The sequence below is a fragment of the Corylus avellana genome, chromosome ca11 (genome assembly GCF_901000735.1).
Source record: "Corylus avellana chromosome ca11, CavTom2PMs-1.0".
Classification (NCBI taxonomy): Eukaryota; Viridiplantae; Streptophyta; class Magnoliopsida; order Fagales; family Betulaceae; genus Corylus; species Corylus avellana.
In genome coordinates, this window is record NC_081551.1 from 3,636,543 (window position 1) to 3,649,204 (window position 12,662).

The window sequence follows — 12,662 nt, forward strand, 5'->3', positions numbered from 1 at the left end:
GAATTTGATAGAGTTTTAAACCCTAACTCTACCCTTAATTTGACAGATTTTGGGTCCAGCCTCTTATTAAGATACAAAATAAGACTTTAACTCTTAATTTCACGCGTCGGAGCATGTTCCTCATGTCCTTGGCAGTAGCTTCCTGCTGCCGCTCCTCCACCGTAACCACCGTCATCCCAACTCTTTACCACCACCATCTGATCTGCTGCCAATACTACATGTGCCGGAGCATGAGCTCCACGCGCTTGAGCGTGGACGTCACGCGCTGGTGTGTGTTTCCCTTCCCCTGGACAAAGCACCCCTCTGGCCGCTCCTCCACCTTCTTCACTGCCACCTGCTTGGTTTTTTGTTGTATTTCCGATTGTTGTATTTATTTTTCTATGTTTTCCTTTGCTTCCATGTACTTCCTGTTGTTTTGTTTGGGTTTTGTAGGTTTTAGTCTCCACCTAGATTTACGGCTTATTTTTGTGGTGGAGACTAGTGCATTCGGAGACAATACTCCCTTCCCTGACTAGTGCCTTCCCTATATTGGCTTCCTTTAGGTGGTTGATGTTGTTCTTTGCTGAGAGTGCAGATAGGTTTGGACCTTATGGAGTTCTTAAAGTTATAATTAGGGTTCGTAAACCTCATGAGATTTATGACTCTTCATGCACTTCTTTTACTTTTAAAACTGCTTTATGCGGCCCTTTGGAGAGGACCGGGCTAATTATTTGGCCAATTTCCTACTTTGTTCTGGTTACCTGTACTATTTATTTCTGTGTTTGGGTCTATTGTAGGGGAACTCATCCCTTTTCAGTATTTTAATCACTTCTAACCCTTTTCCCAATTTGATTAAAAAAAAAAAAGGTTAATAACTTTTTTGGTACCTGGGTTTTAATGTTTTTATTTTTTCCATCTAGTTTTCAAAAAAGACAAAACTAATACCTCAGATTTTGGAAAAATACCAAATCACCACCTCCAGTTTGAAAAATTCTATGGGGGTGGCCGAACTACCCCCTGCCACCCTCAGTTTGACTTTAGGAGTGGCTGAGCCACCCCCACGGCCAGTCTGGGGGTGGCTGAACCACCCCAAGGGCCGAAAAGGGGGTGGCCGAAACCACCCCCAAGGCCCTTGGGGTTGGCTCGGCCACCCCTAGACCGGCCTTAGGGGTAGTTGAAGGTCAAACTGGGAGTGGCCAGCCACCCCATGGGGGTGGTTCATTGGGGTGTCAAAGCGAGCGATTAGAAACCGCCCGCTAACCACTTAACTGCTTAACCGCCATAACAGCCTAGCGGTTAGCGGTTGGAGGTTATTGGGTTTACTAACCGTAACTGCTAGCCGCCTTTTTATATAATATATTTTTATAATTATAATTATAATAATATTTATACATATAACATAATCACTTAATCATTAAATCACAATTTTTTTTAGATAATTAAATTACAATTTGAGTATTAATATATTATCACTATAATTTATATGATTCTATCACATGATTAATTGATTATTAAATCATTTAATTATATAATAACAAATTATACATATATAATATGATATAACTCATAAGTATACCAATTCATGCTAATACAACAATTAAGTATCTAGAGACTTAGTTCCAATATATGTTATAAACTTATAAGTCTATATATGTTATAAATTATAATTATACATATATGCATATGAATAATATAAATGTATAAGATCAATACTTAATCATATGATTCAATGACAATTCAAATACTTTATTCAAGTTAATCATATTGTTAATGTACAATGATAATGTGATTCGTATAATATCAAATTAAGTAATTAGGATTAGATTCAATAATGTGTTACTTATAATTGAAGTATTAATGTATTATCATTCTAATTTATATGATTATATAATAGCAAATTATACATGTATAATATGACATAAGTCATAAGTATACTAATTCATACTAATACAACAATTAAGTACCTAGAGACTTAGTTCCTATGTATGTTATAAACTTATAAGTCTATATATGTTATAAATTATAATTATACATATATGCATATGAATAATATAAATGTATAATATCAATACTGAATCATATGATTCAATGAAAATTCAAATACTTTATTCAAGTTAATCATATTATTAGTGTACAATGATAATGTGATTCGTATAATATCAAATTAAGTAATTGACATTGGATTAAACCATTCTAATTTTAGTAATATCATCACTATAATTGATATGATTATATCACATGATGAATTGATCATTAAATCATATGATTATATAATAACAAATAATATATATAATCATATATATCATATGTTTTATTTGATCTTCTTTTATATGTTGTGTTGAACTCTTTTCATTTTTTTTTTTTTTTTTTTAAAGTTAACCAGTTATGATTTAATATTTAAGGAATTTTATTTTTAAAGTACAAGTAAATGTAAATTTGGGGTCAAATATTTTTTATTTTTCAATATGGGCTCTTTTTATAGCAATTGGGCTTAAAAAGACACTAAAAATACAAAAAACAAATGAGGGTAAAAAATGCTGCAGTGATAAAAACGCCCAAAAGAAAGCTTAAAAAGCAAAAAAAGAGCCGAATTTTGAAAAAGCGGTTAGCGGGCGGTTACCTATTTCATTAACCGCTAACCGGTAGTTAGTAGCTAACCGCTAACCGATTGCGGTTAGTGAAATCTACTAACTGCTAAGGCGGTTACAGTTAGCGGTTATTGCCAATAACCGCTAACCGTATTGATACCCCTAATGGTTCGGCCACCCCTATACAACTTTTCAAAATGGAGGTAGTGATTCGGTATTTTTTTAAAATCTAAGGTACTAGTTCTGTCATGTTTTAAAACCTAGGGAGAAAAAAATAAAAACATTAAAACCCAAGTACCAAAAAAGCTATTAACCCAAAAAAAAAAAAAAATGCTAATAACCTCATTAATTAATAAAACTAAAAGACCCAATTGTTTATTTCCTTGTCATGTGTCACAAGTTTTAGTCACACAACTAGAGTCGTTATGACACTTCCTGTCCCAATGCTAAATCACTTTTTTAAAATTTAAGCTAATACCACTACAAAAAATAAAATAAAATTTTAATGACTATCCATTAGTGACATTTTAAGGCTCTAAAACGTTACTAATTGGGTGGTGACGTGTCATTAGCAACGTGAGTGACACATCAAAAATTCAGGAATCACTACTGGGATTGAGAGCCTGTTTGGAATTGCATTTGAGAAATAGATCTTTTAAGTCAAAAAAAGTTTTTGGACAAAAGCTTCATTTTTTAGTTTTTGCCTTTGACCATTTTTTGGCTTTTTGGACCCTTAAAAGCTCTTTTAATTTTTTTACCAAACTAGTACTTTTTTCTCAAATGGACTTTTTGAGTTTTAAAAGTACTTTTAGGCCTGTCAAATACAATTCCAAACAGGCCCTTAGTGATGTGTGGAATGCTAACACGTCACTAATTAATGACGTGTTGAATTCCACATGTCACCACTTAAAGGTGACGTGCCAATCTTGACACGCCACCAATTGGTGATGTGTCACGATTGGCATGTCACCATAAAGGTGACATGCCAATTTCAACACGTCACCAAATTGGTGACGTGTCGAAAAGTAAAAAACGTAACTAATTTTTTAAAAATTATATATATATATATATATATATATATATATATTCACCACTAATTTGTATATATATAGAGAGAGATGTAGAGCCTTTAAAGGAAAAGAAAATAAAAGAGAAAGAAAAGAGAGAGCCTCTTCCTAGGAAGGGGTGGAGGTTTGAAAATGAAAAATTTGAAAATTTTTCTAGTGGTGACGTGTGTGACAGTAACACGTGGACTCAGCTTCCATGCGGCAAACCAAACAACCGCATATTTTGCAGTAGTTTGGTTTGAGGGTTGAGATGCCCTCAGGCAAGCTACTCATTAATTACACTAACACCGACCAAAAAAAAAAAAAAAAACAGAAATTAATCCCGTTAACTCCCATCCATCCCATCTTCTCTCTTTCTCTTTTTTTACTCAATATGTCTTGAGTCCTGCTATTTGGCAGCCGCGCGTCAAGCATATATTTTAAAAAAAAATTGTTTTTTTTGTTAGTTAAATTTTTATGAGTTAATATTTAGTTTTTAATGCTTCAAAACTTGTTTTTGGATTCAAAACTAAAATCTAAGGGTGGAAGGTTAACCCTTTAAGGATGATATCACCCAAAAGAAATTTGATCATCCTAAATTTGGTATTAATGCTTCAAATTTGGTGCTAATACCTTAAATTTAGTGCTAATATTTCAAATTTAAATTTTCCTTTAATATCTATTTTCTTTAATTTTAAAAAAGAAAAAAGAAAAAAGGTAAATTGTCTTACACTTGACTTCCTCAAGGCAACCGAAAATCTCTATTCATACGTCTCTATCTGTTCTCTTTTTCTACCCAGACAGGCCTCATATTTCTTCAAGCGGCGGTGCAACCATCCTATGGATTTTGAGTTTTGGGTATTCTTCAGATTTTGAGTTTTGGGTATTCTCAAACATCTTCACTGGTACTTGAAATTCAATTTGTTAACTCCCTTCCATCCCATCTTCTCTCTCTCTTTTTTTACCCAATGTGTCTCTGTCTGTTCTCTCTCTCTCTCTGTACTCTTTTTCTACCCAGACAGGCCTGATATTTCTTCAAGCAGCAGGGCTCCCATCCTACTGGATTTTGAGTTTTGGGTATTCTTCAGATTTTGAGTTTTGGGTATTCTCAAACATCTTCACTGGAACTTGAAGTTGAATTTTTATTGGATTTTTTTTTTTTTTTTTGTGAAAGTAGGGATCTGTCAATGTGCTGGTGAAGAATAGTGGCCGTAGTGGATGCTAATAATTTTTTTTTTAACATGTATACAATGACTATACGACCCGTATATAACTATATATAATATAAGTTCCATGTACGATTCAGTTTTTTTTTTTCTTTTCTTTTCTATGATGTCATAATTATGAGGTTCCTTATCACGAGAACATTTGATTCAAGTTTATTCATTCTTTTTTCTTTCATTTCAATTTTTTTTAATTCCTTCTTTCTTTATTTCTTTTTCTGATTCAATTCAAATAATCGTTGTAATTTAAATTTTAAATTACAATGAAAAAGTCGTCAAAATTTCTCTAGTGCAGACTATGTTTATTATAGCTATGTTTTGTCTTTTAATTCTCTCCTATGTTATTTTGTGGGACAAATTTGGATAAATTTAGCTTTATGTTATATATGTACTGTATAATCGACTTACCATTCTTATTTTTTGAACTGCACAAAAAAAAAAAAAAATAAATAAATAAAAAAACTTACAGTGGATTTGATTTTGGAGATATTTTGTGACATATAAAGCTCAAAACTTCCTATGTTTTGTGATCAATTCACATAGCATCCTCTTAGTTTTGTTTTGTTTTTTTTTTTTTTTTTCCTTTCTAATTGAAAGGGCGGGAAGGGGCAACCAGTGTAATTTTCTTCCTTGGGCGTTACCATCGGGGTTCCTACCTGCTGTGGAATGTCCGGTTTGAGCCATAGCTACTGCCTGGGAAGGCGAGCCCGTCACCACAGCCCCACCAAGGTGTGAGCCAACAAAGCCCCTTCATAGTAGCATCTGGTTCACGCATTTACTACCGCAAGCAGATTCGAACACGCGACCACTAGAATAAAAAGAATTTCATTTGCCAACTCAACTACCACCTTGGTGGTTCCTCTAGTGTTCTAGCATGTTCTAACAAGACTTTAAGATTCTTACACATTTTAATTTATTTTTCGAATAGTTACATAGAGGAGGCGAACAAGAACAATGATCAAAATGTGATTACTGATTATACGCAAAGCTTGGCATTGAGTTTGATTCTAAACAAGAGGCATACAACTTTTATAATGAGTATGGACAAAATTGTGGATTTAGCATTCGTAAAGATTTATGTAATAAAAGAAAGATAGACGACGTGGTGACTTCAAGACAATTTGTATGTTGTAAACAGGAATTTCGAGATGAATGGGATAGAGATGGTCAAAAAACACATGACCTAGCTGAAACAAGGACAAGTTGCCAAGCATATATAAAAATTTGACTTGATAAGAAAAATTAAAAACAGGCAATGATAATGAGGGTTAACATCAGCATAGAGTGTAATTAAAATGTATATAGGATGTGTAATGGAACTTGTATAACAGACAAGAGCACATAGCTTCCATCACAAAGACAATTTTATGTGTAGGGTGGGATGGGTTGCACTTCTTCTAGAACAAGAGAGGCAAAGTTGAATTTGTATGAACAATCTGGAAAAAATATTTGTAGATATGGGGAATTTTATGCAAACGTATTAGTCTGAACCAAAGATTCTCAAGGAAATCCTTTAGTTGCTAGATCACTCTAATATTAAGCAAGACACAATCAATTTAAAAGAATAACGAGTTATTTTTGCCTGTCTTTACCACAAGAACAGGGTTCCATCATTTCAAGCTTCGCAGCGATACGGGCTACACAACCATCAACAATATTGTTGATATATACCATTGGTGTATTGCCTATCAACTGCACAAGCCATAAATTACGATTAGTAAGATTGCATTTGAGAAAAAGCAACATGAAAAAGAATTAGTTCTAATGATAACGTAATACTTCAGAAACATCTTTCTTAATTGCACACTTGTCCTCCATGTTATCTTTTCAGAAAATCTGCAAGCCCAAAAAAGTAAAATACGAGTGAGAGAAAACTTTGAAAATGTAAAGTAGCAATCTTACATATTACAAGAAATGATTGAGTGTGCATTTTAACAAACACAAAACATACACTTAAAGCAAGATATCAAAGGCAAAACTTGAAATTCTCAATATCATGTAAAACTAAAATAGACACAGCAGAAAACAGGATCATAGCAATGTTATTTCAATCACCCAACAGATATTCTTTAGAATTCTAGAATCTACTACCCAAAATAGGCTAGAAATATGCAGATTTCCTACACAAGATATTTTTCCTTCACGCCAAAAGAACACAAAATTAGTAACCAATAAACAGGAAGCAAAAAAAGGAAAAAAAGAGCAAAAGAAATGTCAAAGTAAAAATTTGAAACACCCTAACAATGCAGATTTTCAAATGAATAACCAAATGCCAAAAGCCTTTACTTTAAAATTAAACATCAAACTACAAAAACAGGGGCACAAAACAGAGAAATGGCTAAGATTTTTGAAATATTCAAAGTTCTTATATTGAAATGGCACTTTCAATATCACTCTCTGGTCCAAGTTTTAATGCAATGACACCAAATCGACATCCAACGACCAATTTTTCGATGTAGTTGTTGTTGAGAAATAGTTTCACATTGCATGTGAACAAGATCTTGGGCTTGTTTATAAGGAATTGGCAACCCTCTCTTATTGAACCGATTTTATGAGATGAGTTAGGCCCACAAATTTCTTCATGGTATCAAAGCCTACCATAAGACAAATGGGGGCTCACATTACTTACCCTGTGACAAGAACCAAGAAAAATATCAGCCTGCACATGAGGGAGGGTGTTGAGAAATAGTCTCACATTGCCTGTGGACAAGATCTTGGGCATGTTTATAAGGAATGAACAACTCTCTCTTATTGAACCGGTTTTATGAGAGAACAGTGGCCCATCTAAGTCTCAACGACGTCTCGTGCTGGGTTCGTCCGTATATTTGAAAATAAGAAGCTCAAACTCGTAAATGGTTTATGGTGTTAAAAAATGAATATTAAAGAAACTTTTTAGATCAAATGAATAATATTTTATGTTGACTATTACTCTCCATCGCACCAAACACCCAAAATATATATATATATTTTCTAAAAATCATTTTATGTCAAAATAAACGATGTCTTAAGTATTCAATAGTCTATTCCAAGAAAAAAGTTGCAAGTGGTCAATTCTTCCATGTCCTTTGCACATTCAACAATTAGAGTTCAGGGTTGTTTGTTAACAACTTTCTCTCCCTTCCTATCCCCTAAATGCTATTCACTTTCTTTGTTAAAAAGAACAACATCAAAACATTCTCACTTTTTATATAACATGATTTACTTTTTATATCATATTATGTATTTTTTATTACTATTCAAATAAAAAAATCAATACAAAACAAAAATTTCACTTTTCAATATCATTTTTTTACTTTCCTATACTAATTATTATTCTTTTTTTTTTTTTTTCACAAATTGATAACAAACAACTCCTAGGCTTCGTTTGGCAAAGGCCTTTGAGACTTGATACTATTATCTTACTTTTTCATTTTCTCAAACATTCTTACTTTTTATATTACACTAATCACTTTTTATTACTGTTAAAAAAAAATCATTACAAAACCAAAAATTTTCACTTTTTCATACAAAACATCCATACTTTTTCATTTTTCCAAAAAAAAAAAAAAAATCTTATATATATATTTTTTACGTCAAAAAAATATATTTCCACTAAAACCTCTAAAGCCTTTAACAAACGGAAAGTGAACCAATTATATACACACATTTCATTCCCTTGTTTGACAAGTTGTGTTGGTATGGGAATAGAATAAACGTGAGTGGCATTGGTCTCCTTAAGTTATCACTCATTTCTTGAAATTATCTTTTACTGCAATAATCGTATTGGACATGACTTTTAAAAAAGAAGTCCTCCACTACACCTGTGAAAATTAATGGTGATCTAGTTTTCCTTTATTAATTTATAGACAAAAGAGAAGTCCTCCACCACCCCTGTGAAAAGGATATGCACGAAAGAAGTCCTCCACACGAAAGAAGTCCTCCACTACCCCTGTGAAAAGGAAATGCACGAAAGAAGTCCTCCACTTACCAAAAAAATAAACAAAAAATTCTCCACTATCATTATTTACTACAAAGTTAATCAAATGTTAGGGTAAAGTTCACATATTTCTTCAAAATATCATTCAATTGATAATGTATCTTCAAATTTTCAATTGTGACAATATTTTTAAATTACCAAAACATTATCGATGTCCCCCTAACGCTAACAAAAAGACAAAAAAATACTCCTATAAATTCAAAAAATAAATTTTAAAAAACGAAAATTTTAATTTAACAAAAAAGATTTAAAAAAATAATAATAAAAAATAAACGAAAAATTTTTAATTTTTTTAAAAAACGATTTTTTCTTTAAACAGAAATTTTTATTTAAAATAAACATTTTTTTTTTGAAAAAATTGTTTTAGAAACAAAAATTTTTATTTTCTAAAACGAAAAATTGTTAATTTTTTTAAAAACAGAAAATTTTATTTTAAAAGTTATAAAAAAATATTTTTTATAACCAAAAAAAAAAAACATAAATTTTTTAATGTTTTTCTTATACAATGGATTTTTTTTTTTAAAAAAAATAAAATAAAATTTGCCATCCTTTGGAATATTTTTTTTTTACTTTTTTAAGTTTTATAGCTTAAAAGGAATTATAATAGCCCTTAGATCGCATGAAGGCCTTAAAACCCCGTTAGAGAGCTTTTGGCCAAAATGCCTACTCTCTGACAGGACGTATGCTCTCGGGTGTGGACATATGGTCAGGAGGGTAGAACTCTGCCTTAGCTCATTTTGTGCAACCTAGGACCCAGTAATCCCTTACATCAAGTTAACCTAGCATTTTACTCTTAAGAGTCCTCTAGCATTATGTATAACGGTGCGTTATGTTCCGTTATAGCAGGATTTAACAATGTCGGAGGATTCAAGCGAGCGAACGATGTAAGTAAATACTCACGAACCTTTTTCTAAACGTAGAATATGTCAGTTAACTGACCACGAGTATGATATGAGCACAACTACTTTTTGGTAGATACTTGGTAACTGTATTTTGAACTGGTTAATAAGATGCATGGTATGACATGGTTGACCAGTACGTGCGGTATAATGGCCATGAGCTTACTATATAGATTTCATTCTATGGTCAAATGTGTGTATTATGTGGGCTTTGGATCTACTGGTTTCGTGACCCGGTGCAGTCATTCTCAAATGACTAGGTCACTACAGGACGAACATCATTAGTGATGTGAGCCACCCGAGGTCAGACTCGATCATGCCGCTAGTGTTATGTATGATAGCGTACAATGGTCGAGGCACCGGTACTGTATTATAGGTCCCTCGGGACAATAGCAACCTAAGAAAACTCAATCATCATAAAATTGAAGGCTCTTTCAAACTCTTTTTGAAAGCGTTGTAGGCTTTGTAAGAAATAATGCAAGAACTTTAGCATGATGCTTTTAAAACTTAGAACATGTAGAAAAATAATAATAATATGAATAGGGAACAACAATGGGCAAGGGGTTACCTCGAAATTCGTTAAGAACACGGGCTTCCCTCTTTCTCTCCAAATTCCTCTCAACTCTCACAAAACTCACAAGGGTGGCCTTTGGGTGAAATGGGTGAGAAATAACGAAGGGGGGTGGGGTATTTATAGGTGAGGGGTGTTACCTACTCTTTAGAAAAGCAGCAGACGTCCGCCAACCCTAGCATACGTCCAGTACTATTTACACTGCGGTCCAAAGGATGTAGTGTACGTCCAAGTATTAACCAAGGGATATTCCAAAAAGTGGCGTATGTTCGTGTGGTCCATGTACGTCCGTGTACTTTTTGCAGAGTGTATGTCCGGTGATCCCCCCGCCTACTTCCGCACTGAAGACAGGGGCGTACGTCCGGCAACCCTAGCGTACGTCCACTCACAGGGTTTAGGTCTTTTAGACTTAGTTTTCAAAGGGGATTTTGTTTGGATATAGTCTTGGGCTCTTTGTTATTGAGTTTTTATTATAAAACCTTCTTAGTAGTAGAAAATCCCTTAGCAAAAGCAGTTGTTTTTATTGGGGCATTACAGTAGGTCTTGCCGGACCCACGCCGTGCGTCCAGGTTGGACCAACTATGGTTTTTTTTTTTTTCTCTGATTTGGTGTGGTTCTCACTTTCATTTTTTTGCATTTTTCTTAAATTGATGATGTGTCACATGGTGATTAGATACTGTAAAAGGGCTGGTTTACACTATGACCTGATAGTAAGGGCTCTCTTAGATTATGGCTCTGTTTATTTCAACGTATAATGGTTTTTATCGGAAAATATTTTCAGGGAAGTGATTTTCCCTGAAAATGTTTTCTGCTGAAAACATTTTACGGCGTTTACCGCGTGCATAGAATATCAATTTTTTTTTTAATATTTTTTCATTAAATCATATTAAACTCTAAATTACGAAAATGTCCTGACCAAATCTTAACTTTAAATTACGAAAATGTCCTCACCAAGTCTTAGAGGTGTCCGAACCGAGTCCCGCAAAGACCCCACTGTGACTCACCGGGACCCGCCTGATTTTCTGTATATGCCAAATACCGAAAAATGTTTTCTAAGAAATCATTTTCAAGGAAAATGTTTTCTGACGAGTCTCAGGCGGGTCCTAATCAAGTCCCAGGCGGGTCCCGGTCAAGTCCCGGTAGGGTCTCGGGAAGGTCTAGTTATGTCTCAGTAAAGTCCCAGGCGGATCCCGATAAAATCCCGGGCAGGTCCCGGCAGTGTCCCGGGACTTGGTTAGGACATGCTCCCAAGACCCACCCGGGACTTGCCAGGGACCCCACCGGAACCTACCCGGGACTTGACTGAGACCTGCCCGAGACCCGACCAAGACTTGTCCAGGACCCGCTCGGGACTTGACCGGGACCCTCCTGGGACTTGTCTTGGTCCCCATCGGGACCAACGAGTCCCAGGCAGGTCTGGTCAAGTCTCAGTCAAGTCCCGGCGGGGTCCCGAGCAAGTCTTGGAAGGGTCCCAGTAAGGTCCCTAGCAAGTCCCGAGTGGGTCCTAGTCAGGTACAGGGTAGGTCCCGGTAAAGTCCTGTGCGGGTCCCGAGCAAGTCTCAGTGGGGTCCCGAGCAGGTGTTGGTCGGGTGTTGGTCGGGTCTTAGGCGGGTACCAGTCAAGTTCTGGGCGGGTCCTGGGCAGGTCCAGGCGGGTCCAGTTCAGGTCCAGTCAGGTCCCGGGCAGATCCTAGCGGGGTCCAGAGCAGGTCCTGGGTGAGTCCCAAGTGGATTCCGGGTAAATCCCGACGAGGTCCTGGGCGGGGTCCATTAATTTGAGAATGAGATGCTCAAAGTCGAAAAATGGTTCACGGTATTTTCTATTAACTACTATTTTATGTCACAGTAAACACCGTAAAATGTGGAAATCATTTTTTGGAAACTATTTTACGTCGAAGTAAACGGAGCCTATATTAGTTTAGATTAGATATTAGACATTAGACATTATATATTAGATAACATGGGATAAACAATGTTGATGGCAATTGAGATATAATTTTCATTTTTTAAGCTGCAAGATATGAATTTAATAACTGAATTAAAAAAATTTCTCAAACATAATTCGGAGAAAATATTTCTCTGTTGGAATTTGGTCTAATGTTTTTTTATTATTATCTTCTACATAAAATGAAACTGATAAGTGAAAAGAGTTGATGGAATTGATGATAGAGGCATGGCACGAGCACCAAGTTAGCTTCTAGATCCATCAAACTGTGTTTTATAAAGAATTAAAAGAACAGTACTCCAAGAAAAATTAAATCCACAACTGTGCCTCAAAGAACAACAAAAATTATGATTCTAACAAAAAAACAAAGGTTCGAACACGATCAAAAATCACTCTCCCAAAAAAAAAAAAAAAAAAAAAAACTCTTTTATTGGAT

General features: G+C 34.7%; 1 protein-coding gene across 1 annotated transcript in view; it reads left to right on the plus strand.

Annotated features, from left to right (window-relative positions):
* Positions 1 to 12,662, plus strand: part of LOC132165876 (7-deoxyloganetin glucosyltransferase-like) — an 82,850-nt gene that overhangs the window by 19,003 nt on the left and 51,185 nt on the right. The window lies entirely within an intron of this gene.